The sequence below is a fragment of the Sorghum bicolor genome, chromosome 5 (genome assembly GCF_000003195.3).
Source record: "Sorghum bicolor cultivar BTx623 chromosome 5, Sorghum_bicolor_NCBIv3, whole genome shotgun sequence".
Taxonomy (NCBI): Eukaryota; Viridiplantae; Streptophyta; class Magnoliopsida; order Poales; family Poaceae; genus Sorghum; species Sorghum bicolor.
This window is the reverse complement of record NC_012874.2, coordinates 57414931-57442721: the sequence shown is the minus strand read 5'-3', so window position 1 is coordinate 57442721 and position 27791 is coordinate 57414931.

Here is a 27791-nt window from a genome sequence, read left to right as displayed (position 1 = left end):
CGGGGACTGGTCGTCCAGTATAGCAACGCAGAATTCTAAGGAGCGCACTTGGCGTTTGGGTCCCGGTGGTCATACTATTGTACACCCGGGGACTGGTCGATTAGTCTATTCAAATGCAGACGGACTAGTAATTTTAATTTTTTAGACCTTGCTACAATGCTCATACTTCGCCTTCCAGCAAGCTCGGGGACTACATCGGTACGATGCATCTGGCGATGCATCTCAGTTTCAAAATCTCTTTGAGGACTTTTCTTTTGACCCTGGCACCACGTGCCTACGTCACCTACTGCCAGGCTCAGGGACTAATTGGGCACACTTCACCTTGCGGTGAATATGTTTGCTCTTTGAAATACTATACTTTTCAGAAAGGTAAAGTGGGCACACTTCACCAGGAAAGAAATCTTTTTTAATTTAGAGCACCATGCATTCTTCGAACAACCTGCTTCTTCGATGTCAATGTTGATCAACTGTCTTTTGAGTTGGTCAAAATACCGTTGCAACTGTTTGGGCGACTTTTCTGTTTACTGAAGACGTCAAGCCTCACTGATCGAAGAAGCTCAAGACGGCGTGTTACATCACAATACATGGTGCTCGGGGACTAGCTGTGGGGGTATAAACCCCTATACCCTTACGGCTAGACTTGGGCCAGGAGGCTTGGCCCATTACGAGACAAGCTCAAGGTTTGATCCGACAGCTCGGAGTTTCGCGTAAGGAAACAAGACGTGGAGATCAAGCAGGATTCTAGTCGGTTAGAATAGGAATTGATATCGAACTATCTATGGCAATTGTAACCGACTAGGATTAGTTTCTGGATCTGTAACCCTGCCCTCCGAACTATATAAGGAGAGGCAAGAGACCCCCCTAGGACATCAGATTCTCTCAACACAAATCAATACAACCAGACGCAGGACGTAGGTATTACGCCAACTCGGCGGCCGAACCTGGATAAAAAGCTTGTCTGTGTCTTGCGTCACCATCGAGTTCGTAGTTTGCGCACCGTCTACCGATAAACTACTACCGTGGGTATATCCCAAGGTAGACTGCCGACCAGCTTTCGTCGACAATGCTAGAGTTTTATTATTAAGATTCAGATTAGCATAGCCATTTTATTTATTTATTAAACATACTAAGCAAAAGACATATATATATATATATACATAAAATCTTTATTTGGTTTTTCAGTTATAGATAATTTTAATTTTTTAGACCTTGCTATAAGGCTCATACTTCGCCTTCCAGCAAGCTCGGGGACTACATCGGTACGATGCATCTGGCGATGCATCTCAGTTTCAGAATTTCTTTGAGGACTTTTCTTTTGACCCTGGCACTACGTGCCTACGTCACCTACTACTAGGCTCGGGGACTAAGTGGGCACACTTCACCTTGCGGTGAATATGCTTGCTTTTTTGAGGTCTATACTTTTTAGAAAAGTAAAGTGGGCACACTTCACCAGGAAAGAAATCTTTTTTTAATTTAGAGCACCATGCATTCTTCGAACAATCTGCTTCTTCGATATCAATGTTGATCAACTGTCTTTTGAGTTGGTCAAAATACCGTTGCAACTGTTTGGGCGACTTTCATGCTGATCGGAGATGTCAAGCCATACTGGTCGAAGAAGCTCAGGAAGGCATGTTACAACACAATACATGGTGCTCGGGGACTAGCTGTGGGGGTATAGACCCCTATACCCTCACGGCTAGACTTGGGCCAGGAGGCTTGGCCCATTACGAGACAAGTCCGAGGCTTGATCCAACTGCTAGGGGTTTCGCGCAAGGAAACAAGACGTGGAGATCAAGCAGGATCCTAGTCGGTTAGAATAGAAATTGATATCGAACTATCTATGGCAATTGTAACCGACCAGGATTAGTTTTCCGATCTATAACCCTGCCCTCCGGACTATATAAGGAGGGGCAAGGGACCCCTCTAGGACACATTATTCTCTCAATACAAATCAATACAACCAGACGCAGGACGTAGGTATTACGCCCACACGGCGGCCGAACCTGGATAAAAAGCTTGTCCGTGTCTTGCGTCACCATCGAGTTCGTAGCTTGCACACCGTCTACCGATAAACTACTACCGTGGGTATACCCCAAGGTAGACTGCCGACCAGCTTTCGTCGACAATAGTATAAGTATAAAGATAGATAGAAATAATTAGCGGGATAAATGGGGGTGCTCTCCCCAAAGCTGAATTTTGACGTAATTTCTCCTGACGTAGCTAGCAGGTGGCAGAGGTGTGTTTGAAAGTCGGCAGCATCCTGTCAGCGATTACAATGTCGTCCGTCTGCTAGTCTTCTTGATTCTTAAATTCTGTGGAGCTCAAATAGACAACAAAGCTTTGTGGAACTGATTAAGTGTTAGCATAAATATCTAGCCTTTATCATGTTGAGCCTCCTCAATAAATATTACTCTCTTATTTTTATATTTTCATTTTATAAAGCAGAAAAAATATTTATTTTATTTTATGCCACCACAGTGAATGTACTTATGGGTTTCATGCCACTCGTACACTCACATGGGGCTTACTGGTTTTAATATTTTTATTTTATTTTTAGGATAGTATGAACACGATTAACTAAGCAAACTATTTAAAATAATTGAAAGGGAAAGGATAACTACCAAGTTTACCTCTTGGCAAGACGTTCGGCGTTTTTAAGTCCGCCGAACGGGACTCTCCGTTTTGTAGTTGTCCTGGGGTTCGTTGGGTGGCGTAGTCAGTGCTTCCGGCAGCGCCTCCTCTTCATGTATAGTTATCTTATCTTTCCACACCTGACTCGGTGCTACGGTCTCCTCTGGATAATTCTGTTTAAGCTGTATGTCTTCTGACCTTACCACTTCTCCTTCATAGTCTGCCTATCCGTCCTTGATGATTTGCCTCCTCTGGTTGCGGTTGTGTCGTTTTCTGACCTGCTTAGAGTCTTCAACGATATAGTTAGGGTCAGTAAAATAGCGGTGTTGGGTAAAATAAAAAGGGATACCCAAATCATAGCTATAAAAAACGCAAAGGACAAAGCAAATTAACCACGGTCACAGAGACGCGGGCTCAGCTCCTCTGACTCCTAGCCCTCAGGTCCAACCCATAACTCGCCTGACCCCTCAGGGCCTCGGACGCAAGTTCCGACTCGCCCGACCCCTGAGGGCCTCGAACGCAGACACTGCCTCGCCCGACCTCTTCAGGGCTCGGGCGTCGGACGACGCTCCACCGGGTCAGCAAGACTTCCAACGCACGGCGCCTGTACCCACGACGTGACAGGCGCGGTGACTCCCATACCGCAGCAGGGCAGGGCGACGACTGTTCCAACCACCCTGGGCACTGTGCGGCCTTACCTCTTTCACTGTGCGGCCTTACTTCTTTCACTGTGCGACCTTACCACTTTCACTGTAGTGTACCGCGTCACAGTGAAAAGGGGATGGGGGAAGTTAATCAACAACACTATTTGCTGTCTTTTCCCACCATTGACACGATGATCAGCAGTACCATCGATCCGACCCCCATGAATCCTACAGGGCTCGTATAACACTCCAAGTTTTTGAATTTTAAATTTAGTTTGAATTTGATTTAATTTTTGGCTCAATTTGAATTTTTAGGAATTATTAAATAATTTACAAAATTAAATAAAATTAAATATAAGGTAGAAAACATGTTTGTGTGCATTCATGCTGCTGCACTTATTTTTTGTTTGATTTGTTTGCTTGTGCTTGCTTTTATTTTGGTTGGAAGAAAGAATTTAATAGGAGAAGCAATTTGTTTCTGAAATAAAAAAATAAAAATAAAAAAAGGGGGGCAGCGCCTCCCCCTCGGCCCGCGACCGCGCGCGGCCCAGCCGCGGCCCAACAGCACCAGCCGCAGCGCCCCCAGCCCGCCTGCCACCCGCTGCCGCTGACGGGTGGGCCCACCCGTCAGGGTCGCCCCCTACCTCCGGCCGAATCGAAGACGGACCGCAACGGCCGCTCCGACTTCCGCGCCGTCGCTCGGTTTCCGCGCAAGCCCGCGCCCCGAGGTTCGCCTCGGGCTATAAATAGCGTCCCTCGGCCGCCCGCACGCCCCCCCCAAAACCCTAGTGCAAAACCCGAGCCGCCGAGCCGCAAGTTCGCAGCGCCGCCATCGAAATCCGTGCCGCCGCCGTCGAGCTTCTCTTTGCCGTCGACGTTTCGCGAAGGAGAGACCTCCATCGCGTTCGCCTCGCCGAGCCGCGCACAACCGTACCCTTGGCGTGTCCCCTGGTGCCCCGGTTCGCCGTCCCCGCGAGCTCTGGCCCGCGCCAATGGCGCCGCCGCTCGCCGGCCGCCCGCCCCGCTGCTCGCCCGCTCCGGCGCACGGTCCACCGTGGACCGCGGCCCAGCGCCCCTGTGCGGTCGGTCCACGTGGACCGGGTCCACGCAGCCGCCGGCGCCACTCCCGCAGGCGCGGTCCACCATGGACCGCGGCCGCCCTGCCCCGCGCCCCGGTCCACCGCACTGTGCCGTGGACCGGCCAGCCCGCGCGCCCCTGCCGTTTTGCAAAAAGGCCCCTGCCTTCCTTTGAAATTAACTCGCGGCCCAGCTGAGTTCAAAAATAATTAGAAATGTGCCCCTGGTTTTGCTTAATAGCCCCTGCAGCCGTCGGTTTTTGCAGATTTAATCCAAATTCCTTTTTAATTCAGTTTTAATTAGTTTTAATTACGAAAAATAGTTCAGTTTATCTGCAGAAATGCCATTCAACTTGTTTTAGCCATATCTTTTGCATCGTAACTCCGATTTAGGTGATTCTGGTCGCTATAGTTTCGTTTCGTCGAGTAGAATTCAGTAGTACAATTGCTTTTTGTTTTCGAATGCTTTGGTGTACTGTTTCTGATTAAGCTTGTTTGCTGGCATGTATTGTTCCTATGATTGATGATTGTCGCGTATAGCCAACGAGACGTTCGTGAAGGAAGAGGTTCAGGAGCCCGCTGAGTTCGAGCAACCCGACATCGATCAAGGCAAGTGCAGACACCATTTGATCATTTTGAACCTACTCATTAATGTCATTTACTTTATATGCATGTGTCTAATGAATGCAAACCCTAAGGACATGACTAGCTTTACTTACTATTCCTTGTTCACCTGGGGTTATGTAAATGGGTAGTTTAGGCTATACTAGGTTTTGCTTAGCTGCTCTACTCATCTTATACACATGCCTAACAAGTATTAATCTCTACTCAACTTGATGCTTAAATTGTGCTGAATCTTTGGTCACTGCGGTGATGGTGATGTTGGATGCTTACGAGCATCGTGATGATGGTGGTGATAGGGGGAGCGGGTACCGTTGGTGGTCCCGTTTGCCGGGCGTACCCGTCTCTGCTCTCCGTAAGGACTTAGTCAGGGAGCGGCCCCCTGGGACATACAGTGCAGCTCCAAGCTATATGGCTCTGGCTTGACTAATTAGCAGGACCTCCACTAGTAGGGTGTTACTTTCCGGGTAGGCGTAAGGAAGTAACTTGGGTAATGAATATTAAGTTATCGGTTGTTCGGTACGCCATGGCTATGGGTATCGACTGCCGAGCGCCCCGGCAAAAACTTGCGAGTGGCATCCTATTAGTTGGACCCTGTGAAAGGTCTCGTAGTGAGACCCTGCCTGCTCACCTTGGAAGTGTTTTGGGGAGTCGCGACCTCGGGCAAATGGGAATCACGACTTGGAGTGAACGTGCACACCTCTGCAGAGTGTAAAACTGATATATCAGCCGTGCTCACGGTCACGAGCGGCCTAGACCCTCACTTGATGAGCGAATTGGATTCACTGGATACTTGGAGGCGAAACTTGGTTGAGGTTGCTACCTCGTGTTTTGGCGGAATGGCTATTCCGTGTTGGCAGGATTGCCATCCTGTGTTAATAATTGGGGTTAATCCCTGGACTACTATAATTATTAGGATAGTCATTTAAAAGATGCTAATTACTACTTACACTAATTAAGGGTTGGGTATATGCTACTCATAATTAGTAGTAGGTTGTTCTAATAATAGTCATAATTAAAAGTGATCAACTAAAACGCTACCGCAGTCAAACCAAGTCGGCTTTACCTTGTTTTAAGCCTTGCATGTCATTACTTTCCGTCTGTGCTTGCTGAGTTCGACATGAGCTCACCCTTGCTATAATCATTAAAGGTTGCTCGGACGATCAGGAGTACAATTGTGACTTCCCTGAGGACTACCCTGAGTCTCCCGGTTGTTAGGCTCGTGTGGTTCTACCGTCGACCTTCCTGTGGCAAGGTGGTCCTGCTACGTCGGCGTTTAGTTTCCCCTTTATTTATGGAACAATTTAGCTTATGTTTCCCCTTTGCACTTTGATAAACTTTTGGCTTGTAATAATGGTACATTTACTCTCATTTATGTAATTCGTTTGAACACTGTGTATTGTACCATTGATGATGTCGGTCCATGTGTGTGAATTTGAGATCCTGGCGCGCATGTGATTTGGCACCCGAATGCTCTTTTACATCCGGGTGTGACAGAAGTGGTACCAAAGCCGTGTTGACCGTAGGATCACGCAACCTAGCTAGAAACAGCCGTTTAGATTGTCCCTTTTGGGTGGAACACACCATTGGATCTATTAACTACCTTACTAACCTGTCTCATTAGACTTTATCTATTAGCCTTATCTACTTACTTTTACTAAGAGTTCAGTTTATTCACTTACTTCCTGCATTTATTACCTTGTTATCATTTATTGCTTTCTATTTCTCATATTGCATTTATATTCTTGTTTCAACTTTTACTACTTGTTATTTGAACCTTTCTTTTATACCTTGTCATTTATTATCATTCTACTCATATTACCTTCTTGTTCCTTGTTTTTCATTTATTACTTGAGTTATGTTTTATTTCTGCCTTGACAATAAATTTCATTGCCTTGTTTTCACTTTATATCTTCATTACTTGCTTTTATATCTTACCATAAATACCACCAAAGTTCATATTGTCCATCCATTGTATAATCTTGGTTCATCTTCATTACACATACACTTTTACCTTCATTTATGTTATTCATTTATCTATCATTGTCGTGATCTATTAACCGTTTCCTGCATGTCTATGATCTTATGCATAAGTAGATGACTCGCCATCTGACATGCCGCAAGAGCGTTATTCGTTTCCGCCCCGTTCAAGCTGTGGAGTTCTCGTTGACTCGTCGCGTGGATAACATTGTGTTCCAGCCTAACCAGCACCTTGATGACGGTGCTAACCTCCAAGACGCGGAACCTTATGAAGGACAACAACCACCTCAAGCTCTGGTGGTGCATGGAAGGGCGCCTTGCTGGGCAGCTGGAGGAGATGATCCCTTCGGTGATGATGACATGGATGATGATGATGAGGATGCACCTGGAGGACCTGGAGGACCTGGAGGACCCGAAGGACCCGGTGGGCCTAGAGAACCTGGAGGTCAAGATGGACTTTTTGCTGCTGATGATGGGTGGATTGTGACAGTCTGCACTAGGGATGGTGGAGAGTGTTTCTTCCACAGCGAGCTGAAGCGTCTCCTTGACCAGCAGCTGGGGCATGGCATGTTCTCAGTGGAGTACCGCAGTGAGCACTGGAGTCACCCAGACTACCCGGCGTACTGGAAGGTCTGGGCACACGTCGGCAGGCCTAACCCGACGCTGAGGGCACTGAGGATCATGTCCATACATGAAGCTGTGGCTGAGAGGTCTACCCAGATGGCGGGCATTAATGATGCTGCTCGCCAGGCTTTCTACGCGTACCGTGATCACTTCTTCGAGGAGATCAGCCAGGATGAACGCCGCTACTACCCTCGCCGTCGCCGTGGAGAGTTGGCGATGACTATTGCTTCCACCGCTGATGAGCAAGACCCCCGCGTGCACAGGACTGTCAAGCTGGTGGCGGTCACTAACACTGAGCTCAACAGTTCACTAGTGGAGCTGAAGCAAGTGAGGAAGGAGCTGGACGACGCCAGGAAGAGGATAGCGCAGCTGGAGGCTCAGATCACTGGAGTGCCACCGCCTTCACCTAAGTGGCCTGCTTTCTCTCCGCCCCGTGAAGACCCAGCCTATGGAGATGCCAGCGCTCGTACTACTATAGAATAGGAGCTATTCCCAGCTCAGTAATAAATAGTGCCACGCTTAGAACGTTAGCACGATCTTAGTTATGCGAGTCTAGTGCTTAGTCGTTTGCTTAGTGTGCTTTGCTTGGTCTGTGTGAGAACTTGATTTATTATTGTTTTAATGGTGTGATTTGGTTCTTTGTAATGAGTGCGATGAGTTGTGGGTTATGTCCACAACGCATCAAGAACAAGATTAAGTATTAAGTTTATATGAGATAGTTGGTTTGGGTTATCATCGGTCTCCTTTATTTGTGCTTTATCATATTTCATATCGCTTTATCTTATCAGTCTTACTTTATCATGATCAGTTCATTATCTATATATTACATCGGTTATGAGTACTGTGTTTATCAACTGAGAAAGGAAAGTGACTATCAGTTGGTTCATACTTTGAGGAAAGATTATTACATTGCAGTTTATATTACAGCTCAGGTTTACACATATGAACTACATCTGATTTTATTATATTATTTCTGTACATCAGATGCCTGTCAACACCAGGAGCAACACCAATGGAGGAAACAACGGGCAGTCCAACAACAACAATGATCACAGCGGGACTAATGCCAACCCTCCTCCTCCTGTGAATCAGCCCATGACCATAGAGCAGTTGATGACTATGCAGACTCAACTGATGCAAGGGATGGCCCATATTATGAACCACATGCAGCAGAACCAAAATCAGAATCAGAACCAACATCAAGGAGGTAACAACGCGTTTGCCCCACCTAGGGACAAGCGTGGAGAGTTCATGAAGGGACGTCCACCGTTCTTCTCTCACTCAGCTGATCCTATGCAAGCTGAGGATTGGCTTAAAGCTGTGGAGAAGCAGCTAGTCATTGCTCAGTGCAATGACAGGGAGAAGGTTCTGTATGGCTCCGGGCAGCTTTAGGGAGCCGCACAGGACTGGTGGGATTCGTACTGCTTCGCCCATCAGGACCTGGATACTATCGCTTGGGATGAGTTCAAGGTCGCCTTCAAGACTCATCATGTGCCTGCTCAATTGGTGAAGCTGAAGAAGAAGGAGTTTCTGTCTCTGAAGCAGGGCTCCATGACAGTTTGTGAGTATCGTGACAAGTTCACTCAGTTGTCGCGGTATTGCCCCAATGAAGTGGAGAATGATGAAGACAAGCAAGATCACTTTCTGGAAGGTTTGAATGATGGTCTGTCCTACATGATGTCAAATGTCAAGTATGCCAGCTTCCAGGAGATGGTGGACAGGGCATTGGTGCTTGAGAGCAAGCGCCGCAAGATGGAAGACAAGAAAAGGAAGTATAATTCCTCTCAGCAGCAGGCTGGTGCCAGCCGTCCCCGCTACAACAACCAGCAGCGTCCTCAGTCTCGCCCTGCATATCAGTCTGGTAACCAAGGACAGCAGCAGAATGTCAGGTACAGCAACCAGAGTCAGCAGACGAGCCAGCGCTACAACAACAACCAAGTGCAGCGCCCCGCTAGTCAGGCGCCTCGTCAGAATGCCCCAGCACCATTAGGCTCTCGCCAGAACTCCAACACTGTCCCAGTGAAGCCCAATGCCAACCCCACCCCCACTGGAAATACCTGCTTCAAGTGTGGTCAGCTTGGACACTACGCGAATGCGTGCCCCCAGAGGCAGAAGAATAACAACAACAATGGAAGGGTGAATCATGTGAAGTTGGAAACTGCTGAGGAGGCTCCAGATGTGGTAGTTGGTACGTTCCTTGTCAACTCTTGCCCAGCTACTGTTTTGTTTGATACTGGAGCATCACATACTTTTATAAGTGCACAGTTTGTTGAGAAACATAGTATAGCCACCTGTACCATGCAAAACACCATGATAGTTAAATCACCTGGGGGAAAGATGCATACTAATACTTTGTGTCCGGGAATGAGCATTAAGATAAGGGGGTAGATTTTCCTGTCAATCCTATTGTGTTGGGTTCGGAAGGTTTAGATATGATATTGGGAATGAGATGGTTGTCCAAGTTTAAGGGTACTATTCAGTGTGCTGAGAAGACAGTGGCTCTAACAGCACCTAGTGGGAACAGAATTGAGGTCAGAGTTTCTATGTCACCTAGCAGTGAAGGAGCAGTTTACCATGTGAGCAGTGGGTCAGTAGAAGATATTCGAGTTGTGAAAGAATTCCCTGATGTGTTTCCAGAGGATTTGCCAGGTATGCCACCTGAACGTGAGATTGAATTTGTTATTGATTTATTACCTGGTACTGCACCCATATCTAAGAGACCTTATAGAATGGCTGTTAATGAGTTAGAAGAACTTAAGAAACAACTAAGGGAGTTACAGTCTAAGGGGTATATCCGTCCTACTTCCTCACCTTGGGGAGCTCCAGTTATTTTTGTAGAGAAGAAGGATGGGACACATAGGATGTGTGTAGACTATAGATCTTTGAATGAGGTCACAATTAAGAATAAATACCCTTTGCCTAGAATAGAGGACTTGTTTGACCAGTTGAAAGGAGCTTGTGTGTTTTCCAAGATAGATCTGAGGTCAGGTTATCACCAGTTGAGGATTAAACCTAGTGATATTCCAAAGACTGCTTTCACCACTAGATATGGACTTTATGAGTATACAGTTATATCTTTTGGGTTAACTAATGCTCCAGCTTACTTTATGTATCTGATGAATAAAGTTTTTATGGAGTATTTGGATAAGTTTGTGGTAGTCTTTATTGATGATATCTTGATCTACTCCAAGACTGAGGAAGAACATGAGGAACACCTGAGACTTGTGTTGCAGAAATTGAGGGAACATCAGCTCTATGCCAAGTTGAGTAAGTGTGACTTCTGGTTGAAGGAAGTGTCTTTTCTTGGTCATGTCATTTCAAATGGTGGAGTTGCTGTTAGTCCGAAGAATGTGGCAGATGTTCTTAAGTGGAGTCCGCCCCAGACTGTTGGAGAGATCAGAAGCTTTCTTGGAATGGTTGGTTACTATTGGAGATTCATTGAAGGATTTTCCAGTATTGCCAAGCCCATGACTGCTTTGTTAGAGAAGGGTAAACCATTCAAGTGGAATGAACAGTGTCAGGCTAGTTTTGAGGAGTTGAAGAAGAGGTTGACTACTGCACCAATTCTGACTTTGCCTGATGTGACTAAAAGTTTTTCTATCTATTGTGATGCTTCCAAGCAAGGTTTGGGATGTGTATTGATGCAAGAGGGAAAGGTGATTGCCTATGCATCTAGACAGTTGAAGAAACATGAGGTGAATTATCCAACTCATGATCTTGAGTTAGCAGCTGTGGTCCATTCACTGAAGATCTGGAGACACTATATTCTGGGTCATAAGTGTGATATCTACACGGATCACAAGAGTCTGAAATACATCTTCACTCAGAATGACTTGAACCTGAGGCAGAGGAGATGGTTAGAATTGATCAAGGACTATGAACTGGAGATTCATTACCACCCTGGCAAAGCTAATGTAGTTGCTGATGCTCTGAGTAGAAAGAGTCAAGTGAATATGTTGGAAGCCACGGAGTTACCGATGGAACTACTGGCAGAATTTGAGTATCTCAATTTGGGGTTTGTTGCTAATACCCAAGGTACTTCCATGGACATAGAACCAACTCTTGAGCAAGAGATCAGAAAAGGTCAGAAAGAGGATGAAGAGATCAAAAAGATACTTAAGCTGATAGAGGAAGGTAGAGCACCGGGATTCAAAGTTGATCAAGAAGGAATTGTTTGGCACAAGGACCGATTGTGTGTGCCTGATATTCAGAGAATCAAGGATGTGATACTGAAGGAGTGTCATGAATCTGCTTACTCTATTCGTCCAGGAGGTACTAAGATGTACCAGGACTTGAAACAAAACTTTTGGTGGCCTGGTATGAAGAAAGATATTGGTGAATATGTGGCATTGTGTGACACCTGTCAGAGAGTGAAAGCGGAACATCAGAGGCCAGCAGGGTTGTTGCAACCGTTGAAGATACTTGAGTGGAAGTGGGATGAGATCAGCATGGACTTCATAATGGGATTGCCAAAAACTCAACGAGGTTATGACTCAATATGGGTTGTAGTAGATCGATTGACCAAGGTAGCTCATTTCATACCGGTCAGAACTAACTACCGTGGAGATCAGTTAGCAGAAAAGTATATGGAACGGATTGTGTGTCTGCATGGAGTTCCTAAGAGGATTGTGTCTGATAGAGGTACACAGTTTACATCAAAGTTTTGGGAGAAGTTACATGATGCTTTGGGAACCGAGCTCAGATTCAGTACATCTTATCACCCTCAATCCGATGGTCAGACAGAGAGAGTCAACCAGATAGTAGAGGATATGCTCAGGTCTTGTGCTTTACAGTATGGAGATAGTTGGGATGCTAGTTTGCCCTATGCCGAGTTCTCCTATAACAATAGTTATCAGACTAGTCTTAAGATGACTCCTTTTGAAGCCTTGTATGGAAGGAAGTGTAGGACTCCATTGTTCTAGAACCAGACTGGTGAAAGGCAAGTGTTCGGCCCTGATTCATTGAGAATAGCCGAAGAAAGAGTTCAGTTCATCCGACAGACTCTGAAAGCAGCTCAGTCTAGACAGAAGAGTTATGCTGATGTGAGACGAAGGGAACTTGTGTTTCAGGCAGGTGATTATGTATACCTGAAAGTGTCTCCAATGAGAGGTCTAAAGAGGTTCAATGTCAAGGGAAAGCTAGCTCCAAGATATGTTGGTCCTTTCAAGATTTTCGAAAGAAAAGGAGAGGTGGCTTATGAGCTTGAGCTGCCTGCCAGTTTATCCAACGTGCACAATGTTTTCCACGTCTCCCAATTCAAGAAGTGCTTGAGAGTGCCTGAGGAACAGTTGCCACTAGAGGAACTGGATATACAGGATGATCTAACTTATGAAGAGAGTCCTATCAAAGTTCTGGACACAGCAGAGAGAATTACCAGGAGTAAAACTATCAGGATGTGTAAAGTACAATGGAAACACCATTCTGAGGAAGAGGCAACCTGGGAAAGAGAAGATGATCTGAAATCTAAATACCCTCAGTTATTCTCTGATTCATCCTAATCTCGAGGACGAGATTCTTTTAAGGCGGTAGGTTTATAACACTCCAAGTTTTTGAATTTTAAATTTAGTTTGAATTTGATTTAATTTTTGGCTCAATTTGAATTTTTGGGAATTATTAAATAATTTACAAAATTAAATAAAATTTAATATAAGGTAGAAAACATGTTTGTGTGCATTCATGCTGCTGCACTTATTTTTTGTTTGATTTGTTTGCTTGTGCTTGCTTTTATTTTGGTTGGGAGAAAGAATTAAATAGGAGAAGCAATTTGTTTCTGAAATAAAAAAAATAAATAAATAAAGGGGGGTAGCGCCTCCCCCTCGGCCCGCGACCGCGCGCGGCCCAGCCGCGGCCCAACAGCACCAGCCGCAGCGCCCCCAGCCCGCCTGCCGCCCGCTGCCGCTGACGGGTGGGCCCCACCCGTCAGGGTCGCCCCTACCTCCGGCCGAATCGGAGACGGACCGCAACGGCCGCTCCGACTTCCGCGCCGTCGCTCGGTTTCCGCGCAAGCCCGCGCCCCGAGGTTCGCCTCGGGATATAAATAGCGTCCCTCGGCCGCCCGCACGCCCCCCCAAAACCCTAGTGCAAAACCCGAGCCGCCGAGCCGCAAGTTCGCAGCGCCGCCATCGAAATCCGTGCCGTCGCCGTCGAGCTTCTCTTTGCCGTCGACGTTTCGCGAAGGTGAGACCTCCATCGCGTTCGCCTCGCCGAGCCGCGCACAACCGTACCCTTGGCGTGCCCCCTGGTGCCCCGGTTCGCCGTCCCCACGAGCTCTGGCCCACGCCAATGGCGCCGCCGTTCGCCGGCTGCCCGCCCCGCTGCTCGCCCGCTCCGGCGCGCGGTCCACCGTGGACCACGGCCCAGCGCCCCTGTGCGGCCGGTCCACGTGGACCGGGTCCACGCAGCCGCCGGCGCCACTCCCGTAGGCGCGGTCCACCATGGACCGCGGCCCGCGCCCCGGTCCACCGCACTGTGCCGTGGACCGGCCAGCCCGCGCGCCCCTGCCGTTTTGCAAAAAGGCCCCTGCCTTTCTTTGAAATTAACTCGCGGCCCAGCTGAGTTCATAAATAATTAGAAATGTGCCCCTGGTTTTGCTTAATAGCCCCTGCAGCCGTCGGTTTTTGCAGATTTAATCCAAATTCCTTTTTAATTCAGTTTTAATTAGTTTTAATTACGAAAAATAGTTCAGTTTATCTGCAGAAATGCCATTCAACTTGTTTTAGCCATATCTTTTGCATCGTAACTCCGATTTAGGTGATTCTGGTCGCTATAGTTTCGTTTCGTCGAGTAGAATTTAGTAGTACAATTGCTTTCTGTTTTCGAATGCTTTGGTGTACTGTTTCTGATTAAGCTTGTTTGCTGGCATGTATTGTTTCTATGATTGATGATTGTCGCGTATAGCCAACGAGACGTTCGTGAAGGAAGAGGTTCAGGAGCCCGCTGAGTTTGAGCAACCCGACATCGATCAAGGCAAGTGCAGACACCATTTGATCATTTTGAACCTACTCATTAATGTCATTTACTTTATATGCATGTGTCTAATGAATGCAAACCCTAAGGACATGACTAGCTTTACTTACTATTCCTTGTTCACCTGGGGTTATGTAAATGGGTAGTTTAGGCTATACTAGGTTTTGCTTAGCTGCTCTACTCATCTTATACACATGCCTAACAAGTATTAATCTCTACTCAACTTGATGCTTAAATTGTGCTGAATCTTTGGTCACTGCGGTGATGGTGATGTTGGATGCTTACGAGCATCGTGATGGTGGTGGTGATAGGGGGAGCGGGTACCGTTGGTGGTCCGGTTTGCCGGGCGTACCCGTCTCTGCTCTCCGTAAGGACTTAGTCAGGGAGCGGCCCCCTGGGACATACAGTGCAGCTCCAAGCTATATGGCTCTGGCTTGACTAATTAGCAGGACCTCCACTAGTAGGGTGTTACTTTCCGGGTAGGCGTGAGGAAGTAACTTGGGTAATGAATATTAAGTTGTCGGTTGTTCGGTACGCCATGGCTATGGGTATCGACTGCCGAGCGCCCCGGCAAAAACTTACGAGTGACATCCTATTAGTTGGACCCTGTGAAAGGTCTCGTAGTGAGACCCTGCCTGCTCACCTTGGAAGTGTTTTGGGGAGTCGCGACCCCGGGCAAATGGGAATCACGACTTGGAGTGAACGTGCACACCTCTGCAGAGTGTAAAACTGATATATCAGTCGTGCTCACGGTCACGAGCGGCCCAGACCCTCACTTGATGAGCGAATTGGATTCACTGGATACTTGGAGGCGAAACTTGGTTGAGGTTGCTACCTCGTGTTTTGGCGGAATGGCTATTCCGTGTTGGTAAGATTGCCATGCTGTGTTAATAATTGGGGTTAATCCCTGGACTACTATAATTATTAGGATAGTCATTTAAAAGATGCTAATTACTACTTACACTAATTAAGGGTTGGGTTTATGCTACTCATAATTAGTAGTAGATTGTTCTAATAATAGTCATAATTAAAAGTGATCAACTAAAACGCTACCGCAGTCAAACCAAGTCGGCTTTACCTTGTTTTAAGCCTTGCATGTCATTACTTTCCGTCTGTGCTTGCTGAGTTCGACATGAGCTCACCCTTGCTATAATCATTAAAGGTTGCTCGGACGATCAGGAGTACAATTGTGACTTCCCTGAGGACTACCCTGAGTCTCCCGGTTGTTAGGCTCGTGTGGTTCTACCGTCGACCTTCCTGTGGCAAGGTGGTCCTGCTACGTCGGCGTTTAGTTTCCCCTTTATTTATGGAACAATTTAGCTTATGTTTCCCCTTTGCACTTTGATAAACTTTTGGCTTGTAATAATGGTACATTTACTCTCATTTATGTAATTCGTTTGAACACTGTGTTTTGTACCATTGATGATGTCGGTCCATGTGTGTGAATTTGAGATCCTGGCGCACATGTGATTTGGCACCCGAATGCTCTTTTACATCCGGGTGTGACAGCTCGGTAACCCTCCACAGAAGCAGCCATGCTGCCAGCCATCCCGCAAGGACAACATGGACAGGCTTCAATAGGGTCGGGACTGTAACTCTTCCACTCGGCAGGATGAAATTTCCTCATGTAAATCCCTGTCTCCCCTTGAGGCTATAAAAGGGGAGCCAGGGCTCACCACTAGGCTCAGGTTCACACACGCACAACTACCCTTCCCATCCACAGAGTAGCGACCGGCACTCTGGCCATCACAAAGTCGAGACCTGGGACTTAGCCCTCTCTCGCAACCTGCTTGTACCTCCCCTACTACAAGCACCATTGGGTGCAAGGCTATACAGACCCCCCATCTCACTGGACGTAGGGCATTCCAGGCCCGAACCAGTATAAACCTTCTGTGTCTCACTTGCATCACCATCCAGGCTCGGGTAGTCACGCAAACTTATACTTGTTTGTGTCTAGTCCACGAGTCTAGACGCCGACAAGCGGCGTGTGGGACTTTCTTACGTATTTCCTGATAACCCCCTGCAGAAATAGACAAACACCAAAACTCGTGGAATTCTGTGAGATAAAACCCTAAGTCTAGATGTTGATTTCATTTGGATCCTTTTCTTTGTTTATTTGTTAATTAAATTTGACACTTAAGGACCGTCAACACTGCGCGAGCCTACTCCCGTGTGCTCGTCCTCTCCCGCGCGCCGCACTGCTCCCTCTTCCCGCGCCGTTGCCTCCAAGTACACCTCTCCAAACCCCCAATTCCAAACCCTAGCCATTCTCCCCCAATCCATACCTCTTCGGCCTCCCTCGTCAAGCTCCAGGAGGTGGACATGAATCCACTTTGGCCTCCCTCGTCAAGCTCCAGGAACGGCAAGGCAGGCCGAGGCATGGGTGCTCTGGCCGGCCTTAATGGTGGATCTGTTGGTGCTCTCGCTGCCCCTGCTGATGGATCGAGTTCGGCTTCAGGAGGTGAACCCAGTGTCGTAGCAGCAACACCATCTCGAATATTTCTATCAGAATATTAACTATCAATTCCTTACTGTTGCCAACGATAAGTTCCTCTATCTGAAAATTTACTGGCAATCCTATTCCTTACTGTTGCCTTGAAACATATGTCTTCCTCCTTGTTTGGAGTATTATCTTTATTAAGGATTATTATCTCTGAATTACTATACTTGTTTGGTTGTAGAACTATGCACTGCAACAAAAAAGTTTGGCTGTTGATGGTGTAGAAATTTCTCTGAATTATTATCTCTGAATTACTGAATTACTGTACGCTGGCGTTACATGCTGTCAAATTCGCTTCAAGCCACTGAAATCATCGGATATGCAAGTCTAACAGTAGCATATGATTCTGGAGACTACATGGTTGATGCCACATCTGATCATCTCTTCTTTTGTGGTGTATTTAATTTTTCTCTTGTATTAACTATGTTGTAGAAACCTTGGATTGAGAGAGAGAGAGAGAGAGTTTCTATAAGACATTAATTGATATTTTTTTCTTTTGAAATTTACAACTAGAAACTCTCCGTTGGGACTGCCCTTATAGCTCGTCAAGAAATACTTAATGCTACGGTCTAAGAAAAAAGAGCTCCACTGGATCACCTGCACCCACATGGAAATAAACTACAAATAAGGGATGAAACATCTAATCTGGAAAGAGAATATGCTTTACTAGTGACAAAAAAGCGGGCCTAGCTGAAAAAAAAACCTAGGAAAAGACATGGTTTCTAATTTAGACCTGGTTTCTATGATTTTCCTCTCTTTTTTCAATAACTACCTTGTCACATCAACAAAATAATTACCTTGTCACATCAACAAAATGATGGTTTCTAATTTAGACCCGGTTTCTATGATTTTTGCTCTCTCTTTTCAATAACTATATTGCCACATTAACAAAATGCTTAGGTGACACTGTAATTAATATTTATAGAAACTATGATAATTTTTGCATTGAGAGTGCCTCTATGTTTGCGAGACAACATAGTACAACATTTACGAAGCGAGGAAAAAATTGGGCCTAGTTTAGTTTCAAAATTTTTTAAGATTTCTCATTCATCGAATTTTACAGCACATGCATGGAGCATTAAATATAGATAAAAATAGCTAATTATGTAGTTTGTCTGAAATTTATGAAACAAATCTTTTAAATTTAGTTAGTCTATAATCAGATAATAATTATAAAATACAAATGAAAATACTACAATATCTAAAACCAAAAAATTTTTACAACTAAACAAGACCTTGGATCAAGCAAGCGAGTGAGCTTGGCGAGGTCGCTTTCGTAATTAAACCAGATGCCCCATGTCAAAAAGTAACATCATCATCAAATGGTTTTTGAATACGCACAGTACACACATGGGATAGGAATCGTCAGAGTCGTGTTGTGTCCGAAAATCACACAACACCCACCCTGACCCTGTGCTGTGCCATGTTATCACCGTCAAGCAGCGAGATGTTCCCTGCTTTACGGGTTGTCTCATGCCACCAAACACACGGACATTTTTAAATATACCGCTGCGTGTCTTTTTTGTCACTTGCAAATATTTTTACGCGTAGCAAAGCACCGGAGCGCCACTTGCCCGTACTAGGTGTCTATAGTCTAGGTCGAGACGATCTTGTCATGCGATCTCGGTTTAATTAAAAATAAAATACACCGCCGTGAGTTTACGCAGCAGGGCGGCATGATTTGTTTGACGACGTGCGTGATGGTATCGTACCGCAATCTCTCGTATGCCGATCGATTGCCGCCCGGTCAGCGACCGGCATCTGCGAAAACAAAGGATTGTGAGGGATTCCTTGTTGGACATGCATGGGCTTTGTCTCGGTTGTCACCAAACACCCGAGGATCCTTTTTATGCCGCTCTGTCGCCGGCCGGACGATCCCTGGTTGGTTGGCACAACAAGATGCACGTACTACGGCCGCCGGACAACCAAGTGACGCATGCACGAGTCGAGTACTGGCTGGGCTGCGGGGTCGATTCGATGATCTCCGCCTCTCGCGGTGAGCAACAGACAGAGAAGTGTGTAGGCAGGTGGCTGGCACCACCAGCGCACCATCTCCATTCTCCTCGGTGCGGCGCGGCGCGGCGCGGCGGCGACTCCCGTCACGGCAGAAATGAAGAAAGCGCGAGGGTTCGAGGGTTCCGGGAGGCAGAGGTGAAGGTGAGAGCGATCCTCTTTGGGCTATGCGATTGCGATTGCGACGCGCTGCCAGCCTAGTGCGCTGATGGCGACGCGGGGCCGAGGACGGCCGGACCGGACGGGGACGGGGACGGGGACGGGATCTTGGGAGAAGACGCGCGGGGCCCACCTGGCCTCTATTTTCTCGACACGAGAGAGACCACGACGCCGGCCTACTATTCCGATTCCGACCCTCACACCCCACCGGCGGCCCGCCTTCCTCTGCGTTACAAACATTACGTGATCGATTATATAGCCGTTAATTACGTCATTGTTACTACTGTAATACACATGCTAGTCTTTCCCCATAGTACTTAGGGGGTGCTTGGGATTACTCTGCTCTATGTTTTTCAGCTCTGCTCCATGTTTTTTAGTTAAACGGTTTCAGCTCTACGCATTCAGTTCGAGGAAAAAGAGTGGAGTTGTGAGAGCACCTAAAGAGATACGTACTCCATAAACTCCAGTTTTTTGTGGAGTTGTTCCACGGTGGAGTTTGTGGAGCAGAGTTTGTGGAGAAGTCCCAAACACGCTCTTAATCATGAAAATTTCAGTCCGCCCACAAATCTATCTGCATCCGTGTATCCACCTCTCGTGCGAAACGGGTAGAAGAGGAAAATAAAATAAAAAATTTTCTAGGATTTTCAATGTAAAATCTTCTGTACGCATCGAATAAGGAAAATATAGGAGCCTATGCGCAAAGTGTTTGTTCTATTAGTTTACTTTTCTTTCATTCTTTAAATCGGTTAAAAATTGATAAATACGTAGTAATTCATAGAAAAATCCAAAAAATATAAAACAAATTTTGTTCAGCTCCACATATGTAGATCCATGCAGTAAACAAAAAATATCACGAATTTTAGTATTTTTTTCTGGAGATACTTGCCTATGTTTTTTAGTGTAAAATTGATCGGTTGAAAATTGATAAATGCGTAGTAATTCATAGAAAAATCTAAAAATTACAAAACAAATTTTGTTCAGCTCCACATATGTAGATCTATGCAGTAAACAAAAAATATCACAAATTTTAGTATATTTTTTGCTAGAGATGCTTGCCTATGCTTTTTAGTGTAAAATTAAAATTGTAGTTATGTGCTTCAATTATTATAAAAATTTTATGGTAGCCTATTTAATGTGATGCTTGATTTGTGGTAAAAGTTTTAGCATCATTCTTGCATATCTCACTGGTTTATTAATTTATCTAAATTTATGCTTGAGAATGCTTCCACTACCTTTGCACGATGTATTGTTATGTCATATCAACACTTCATAAGCCCATGTATTCATAATCTACATACATTTAACTGATATATCATATCATATCATATCATATCATATCATATCATATCATATCATATCATATCATATCATATCATATCATATCATATCATATACTCTTATAAAGCTAAACCCCACTAGATGAATTCTCTCTTCATGCAAGGTGTCCACATCATTCCCCACTAAGTAACCCACTAAATGTTCTATCACATCATGCAAGGTATCCACATTATTCCTCACTAAGTTCATGTTATCCCATATAAATTACAAAAAATGACCATTTCATCTATATCATGTGAAATACTTTAAATCTTTATTCTATTAACATACAAGTCATGTACATACACTATTCATTTCATCACCAATTCCTCTATAATGTAACCAAATAATAGTTTTTCTTCTATTAACTTAGCAACTTTTTACTAGATCTAATACAATAAAATACATACAAGTCAAATTCGTATACATGTATACATATATAATATACCATATAGTAATGCTATGTATATAATGGTTTATTTTTAAGAAAATTCCGCAGCAACGTGCAGAGAATTCGCCTAGTTTCATAGGAATTCTAATCTAAATAAAAAATAAAGCGAGAAACAAACTTTTCATGTTTTAATACAATACTAAAATGAGGTAATATTAAGAGGTAATATTAAAGTAAGATTGAAGGGTCGAGATGGCGGACTAGAGGGGTGGTAAATAGTCCTTTCTAAAACTTATTACGCTGGCTAACCAAAATAAATACGGAACTAAAACTATCGGTCTAGCCAAGACTACACCCCTCTATCTAAGTTCTCTAGCACTTTGTAAAAGATCCTAAACAAGTAAACAAGGTGCTACCTTAGCAAGAGCTCACCTAATCAATTCTAGGAGCAAAGTCACACAAACCTATGCCACTAGTACTTTGCAAAATGAGGAGTTCCTACACAACTAGTAAGCAATAGCACAAAGCTCCTAAGGTCACTAGCAATGCTCAATAACAAGTCAACCAATGCCAAATTAGAGAGCACAAATTACTTAGCTACACAAACTAAGTAATATGACTAATAAGGTTACACAAACTAAATTACTTACGCAAGGAGAACTACTTTTAGCTACACTGGCAAGAAGGTAAACAACAAGCTACACAAGCCAACTAATTACAAGAGCAACTACACAAGCACAAGTATATAAAAGTAAATACAAGCTTGTGTTAGGGACTTGCAAACCAACGGAAAGAAAAATGTTGACACGATGATTTTCTCCCGAGATTCACTTGGTTACCACCAATCTACGTCCTCGTTGAGACAGGCTCCAAGATTGCCGCCGGTTCTGTTGCTAGTGGTGACCCGCAAGTCACACTCTCCCACTTGGAGTGCTTATCACAAGCTCTAGCACTTGACCCGGTCGGACCACTTGTCGCCCTTCGCGTCTCGCTCTACTAGAGTTGCTCTTCGTGATCCCCGCAGGATGAGCACAGTACCCCTCACAAATCCTCCTCCGAAGCACCGCACAATCTTCTCGCATGCTTCAAACGGAGTCACGAACCACCAAACCGTCTTGGTGATGGCAATCACCAAGAGTAACAAGAAATCCCCAATCACAAAGATTTTCTAGTGCCACCAAATGCAAATCCCGAATGCACACACACTAGGCTCTCACTCCCTCACTCGAAATAGCACCAAGCATCATATGGAGAGGAAGGAGAAATGGTGGATCTTCAATCTCTCATCCACACCCACAAAGGGTTCTCGATCTCTATAAGAAACTTTAGCTCAAATCCATGAGAGAGAGAGAGGAGAGGAGAAACCCTACTACTTGCTCTCCACTGTGAGAAAAAATAGGAGCTCACTCTTCTATGTTCCCGAGAGTTGGAGAAGGGAATGGAAGCGCTCAGTCTAAAAATAACTTGGCCACCCAGCTCTCCAACGGACAACAACAATGCCATTTGCCACAACGGGCAGCAGCACAGGCACTGAGTGGCCCTCTATATTCTCTCAGCACTGGGCCTCACCAAAATGAATGAGTGAGCAGCAAAGAGCTGCAACTTCCTAGCAATCCACGCATATGCATGCATACCACTCTCCATTCTGAATGAAATGAGCTGCACCTCAAGATAATTAAGTATCTCTTTGTATTTGAGTGGACCCCACGCTATAAATGCAGCCATGCAAATCACCTTTCTCTTTCTCTCTCTCATTTAATGTGGCAAGAGCTCCACAATGTGCAATGTATGCAAGCAGGGTCCCTGACTGCCATTTCCTTCTTACGCACGAGACAGGTAGCAAGCAGCAGTTGTAAATTCTTTCAACTTATTCTAACTAGCTGCAACTACTTCCAACTTTCTTTCTCCTGCTTGCTGTTGGACTGCACACTAGATTTACTATTTGCGACTGCTTCCAGTTTCCTCCAATCACATTTATTTGTTTGTTGTTGAGCTGTGCACTGATTTTAACTAGTTTCAACTGATCGCAACTGCTTCCAGCTTCTTAGAAAGGCTTTCACTTGCTTGCTGTTTGAACTGTGCATTGGTTTTAACTGATTGCAACTACTTCCAACTTGTTTCAGCTATTTGCCAAATCTTTTCAGCTTGTCACAACAGCTTGCAGTTCCTTTTCGTCTGGCTAGGAGTTCACCTTCTATGAATTTTTAGCACCTTTTCAAGTAGCTAATTTTACCAAAATATTTCAAAATAAATTGGACATTTAAATTAGCTTTTTACAAATATTTTTCCACGGCTTTCTCATGCATCTCACCACGTCACTAAGTGCTCGGTATATGCAAATAAGACTCATACTTAGTGGCACTAGATAACCATTGCAATTAAATATTTCTCCTCTTTATAGTACGGTTATCTATCCTAAATCTGGTCAAGCACTTATCTACTCAACTTATACCGGTGAAATGAAATATCCTATATGTTATACCTTTGTCTTGCGCTTTCCATTCCATCTCATCCAATGTTGATGCAACACATATACCAACCAATCACAAATATATGATCCACTTCATATCATCATGTGACCATATTGGTTCATCGATCTTGACCTCACTTGCTCTTCACCGTTGCGTCGGTCCATCGGTGCCAAGTCTTGTTCAAGCTTCACCGTCACACGCGGTCCCTCACTTCAAAGCCTCCGACTTGCCCTTCACACTTGCAACCAGTCCATCGAGTCAAGCCTCATCTTGATCTTCTCCACCTTGGTCACATGACTCCATATCATGTCTCATATACAATGAGCTCATCTATCATCACATGAATCACCTTTGGACTAATCTCCTTTGTATCTTATATAAGCACTATTAGTCCACCTAAGTTGTCACTCAATTACCAAAACCAAACAAGGATCTTTCAAAGATGAGGTTTGATTATTTTCTATTATTATTATTAAATAAATATATCTCCGAGATATATATTATTGTAAATATTAACTATCTAATACTATAGATATCATGGTTATTAATAAAATAAATTATCAACTTTAAATTTATAAAAAGGATAAATATAAATAGATATATAACATCTATTTGATGTTTTTTCTCCCATTGCAACGCAACACATGATCATATTTGCTAATTAGAATTAAAGCTTATTGAGTTCGTTCTCCCCAAGTTCTCACGTAGATGTGGCTATTTTTCTATGGGTTTCCACGTTTTTCTATGGTTTTCCACAAGGGCATGCATGTGTTTGGTTTTAGGGATGAACCGAATTAGGTTGGGTCGAACCGATTTTCACATGTGTTTGGTTCTAAGTTTAGTTGGGTTGGATTAATCTCACATTGAAATATTCATAGAAGATTAGAAGATGTGTGTTTGATATGTCCACACAAAACGAAGAAACTGGCTCGACCCACTTCTTCCTCACGCGTGGCTTGAGCGAGTAGCGACACTTGGTGTGCCAGTGGTGATATCGCAACCTATGCGAGCGGTAGCGATGGTCTTGGTGAGTGGAGGCAACATGTCTAGGCAAGCGAGGCCTTCATGCTTGGTGCAGTGGGCAGTGGCAACAAATACGATCCAATCGAGCAGTAGTGATGGTCTGGGCGAGTGGAGGCAATATGCCTAGGCAAAGTGGGAGGTCATGCTTGGTGCAGTGGGCAATGGTGACAAAACGGTCTAATCGAGCAGTAGTGGTGCCCTAGGCAGATCGCTTGCACAAGCGGGGGTGCACACATGGTAGCATGGTGGTGACGCGACCTGGGTGAGTGAAGGCAACACACATGGTCAAGTGACGGCGGTGGCGGCACAACCTAGGCGAGCGGGGTGACAGTTACATAGCTTAGTGGGCAAGTGTGGTGGCGGTGTGATGAGGACATCATTCCTTTAGATACACCCATTGATACTCCAACCACTATGCAAGGTCCAATAACTTAAGCTTGAATGCGACAATTAAATCTAGAGGTGAGCTTATGAAGGGTCGAGATGGCGGACTAGAGGGGGGTGAATAGTCCTTTCTAAAACTTATCGCGCCGGCTAACCGAAACAAATGCGGAATTAAAACTATCGGTCTAGCCAAGACTACACCCCTCTATCTAAGTTCTCTAGCACCTTGAAAAGATCCTAAAAAAGCAAGCAAGGTGCTACCTTAGCAAGAGCTCACCTAATCAATTCTAGGAGCAAGATCGCACAAACCTATGCAACTAGTACTTTACAAACCGAGGGAGCTCCTACACAAACTAGTGATGCAAAGCGCACAAAGCCTAAGCTCGCTAGGAAGCTCAATAACAAGGCAACTAATGCCAAATTAGAGAGCGCAACTTACTTAGCTACACAAACTAAGCAATGTGACTAACAAGGCTACACAAACCAAATTAGTCACGCAAGGGAACTACTTCTAGCTACACAAGCAAGAAGGTAACTAGCAAGCTACACAAGCTAACTAATTACAAGAGCAACTACACAAGCACAAGTATATGAATGTAAACACAAGCTTGTGTTAGGGACTTGCAAACCAATGAGAATAACAATGTTGACACGATGATTTTCTCCCGAGGTTCACTTGGTTGCCACCAAGCTACGTCCCCGTTGAGACAAGCTTCAAGGTTGCCGTCGGTCCTCTTGCTAGTGGCGACCCGCAAGTCACACTCTCCCACGTGGAGTGCTTACCACAAGCTCTAGCACTTGACCCGGCCGGACCACTTGTCGCTCTTCACGTCTCGCTCAACTAGAGTTGCTCTTCGCGATCCCCGCGGGGTGAGCACCGTACCCCTCACAATCTCTTCTCCGGAGCACCGCACAATCTCCTTGCGTGCTTCGACGGAGTCAGAAGCCACCAAGCTGTCTAGGAGGTGGCAATCTCCAAGAGTAACAAGCACCACCAGCTTGCAACACGAACACCTAGTGCCACTCGATGCAATCTCTCAATGCAACGCACTAGAATCACTCACTCGCTATTGATTCGCACTCTTGCAAGCACAAGTGAGTTAGAGGCTTTCCTAGCACTCCCCAAGCATGGACACTAAGTCCCAAGGGTGCTTAGCACCAGCCAAGGCCGGCCACCACTTCTATTTATAGCCCCAAGGGCTAAACTAGCCGTTACCCCTTCACTGGGCAAAAGTCGTGAGCACCGGACTCACTGTAGGAAGCACCAGACGCTGGAACAGTGCGTCCGGTGCTCTAAAAACAGCCACGTGTCACTAGCCGTTTGAACTCGACCGTTGCCGCCAACGGCTAGCACACGCACGCGCGTCTGGAACAATAGCACCGGACGCTCTGCTGCTTCACACCGGACGCGTCCTGTGCGCACCGGACACATACGCACAGAGCAACGCAAACTTGCAGCAGCACCGGACTCTCAGCGTCCTGTGCCTGCAGATCAACTTGTTAGGTTGCTAACTTTTAGCTCTGAACTCCGAATTCGATGATCTTAGACATTTTGGAAAGCTTACTTAGAGTGCTATCCAATCTATATGAATAGTCAATCCAAATCAAAATGGATCAAAGCAGTATTCCAATCTAAAAGCCATCCTAATGTCTGGAGAACACCGAAAGACTTCTCTCTCTTCTCCAAGTTGATCAAAATCAACTCCAACACCTTCTCCTTTGCAAATGTGCCAACACCACCAAGTGTACACCACCATGTGCAAGTGTGTTAGCATTTTCACAAATATTTTCCTGAAGGAGTTAGCCTCTCAAACTTGCCACGCCACTCGATCCTAACACGTATGCAAAGTTAGATCGCTCAAGTGGCACTAGATGACCGATATGCAAACAAGTTTGCCCCTCTTGATAGTACGGCCATTTATCCTAAATCCAGTCATAAACTTCTCTACACACCTATGACCGGTGAAATGGAAAAGCCCTAGGTTATACCTTTGCCTTGCGCTTTCCATTCCATCTCCTCCAATATTGATGCAACACATGCACCAACCAATCACCAAATGATATGATCCACTTCATATCATCATGTGACCGTATTGGTTCATCGATCTTGACCTCACTTGCTCTTCACCGTTGCCTCGGTCCATCGGCGCCAAGTCTTGCTCAAGCTTCACCGTCACACATGGTCCCTCGCTTCAAAGCCTTCGACTTGCCCTTCACTCTTGCAACCGGTCCATCAAGCCAAGCCTCATCTTGATCTTCTCCACCTTGGTCATATGACTCCATGTCATGTCTCATATGCAATGAGCTCCTCCATCATCACATCATCACCTGTGGACTAATCTCCTGTGTATCTCACATAAACACTATTAGTCCACCTAAGTTGTCGCTCAATTACCAAAACCAGACAAGGACCTTTCAATCTCCCCCTTTTTGGTAATTGATGACAACTCTACAAAGATATGGAAATTAAGCTTTTTCAAGCTAGCACTTCACACAAGTGTAAATTGCTAACTTGGTTTGGATTTTATGCTACTTATCCAACATTTAAGCTCTATGTCAAGATTTGGATAAGCACCACAAAACACTACTAAGTGCTAAGGTGTATAGAATAAACCTATGTAGCTCGATACCAAAATTGATATCATTTGAAGCATTCAACGTACACCATCATTAGCACCATGTGTAGCTAGACAACAAAAACACTAGAAACCCCGTGAGATCAACATTAAAAGCAAGGGACTAGTTTTTACTTGAAGAACACAAGTCTAGCTACCAACCTATGCATGCTAGTTATCATATCATCAATCAAGTTCTATAACTAGCATACACCACACAAGCATGCATATTGAATTTAAAAACTTATGCAATGCAAGCAAGCACATGAATATGCACAAATCAAATGCAAACAAACAAGTTCATGAGCTTGCTCCCCCTACTTGTGTGCTTCTCTTTTGTCCAAGAATTTTGATCCATCATCTTCTTTTTAATGTT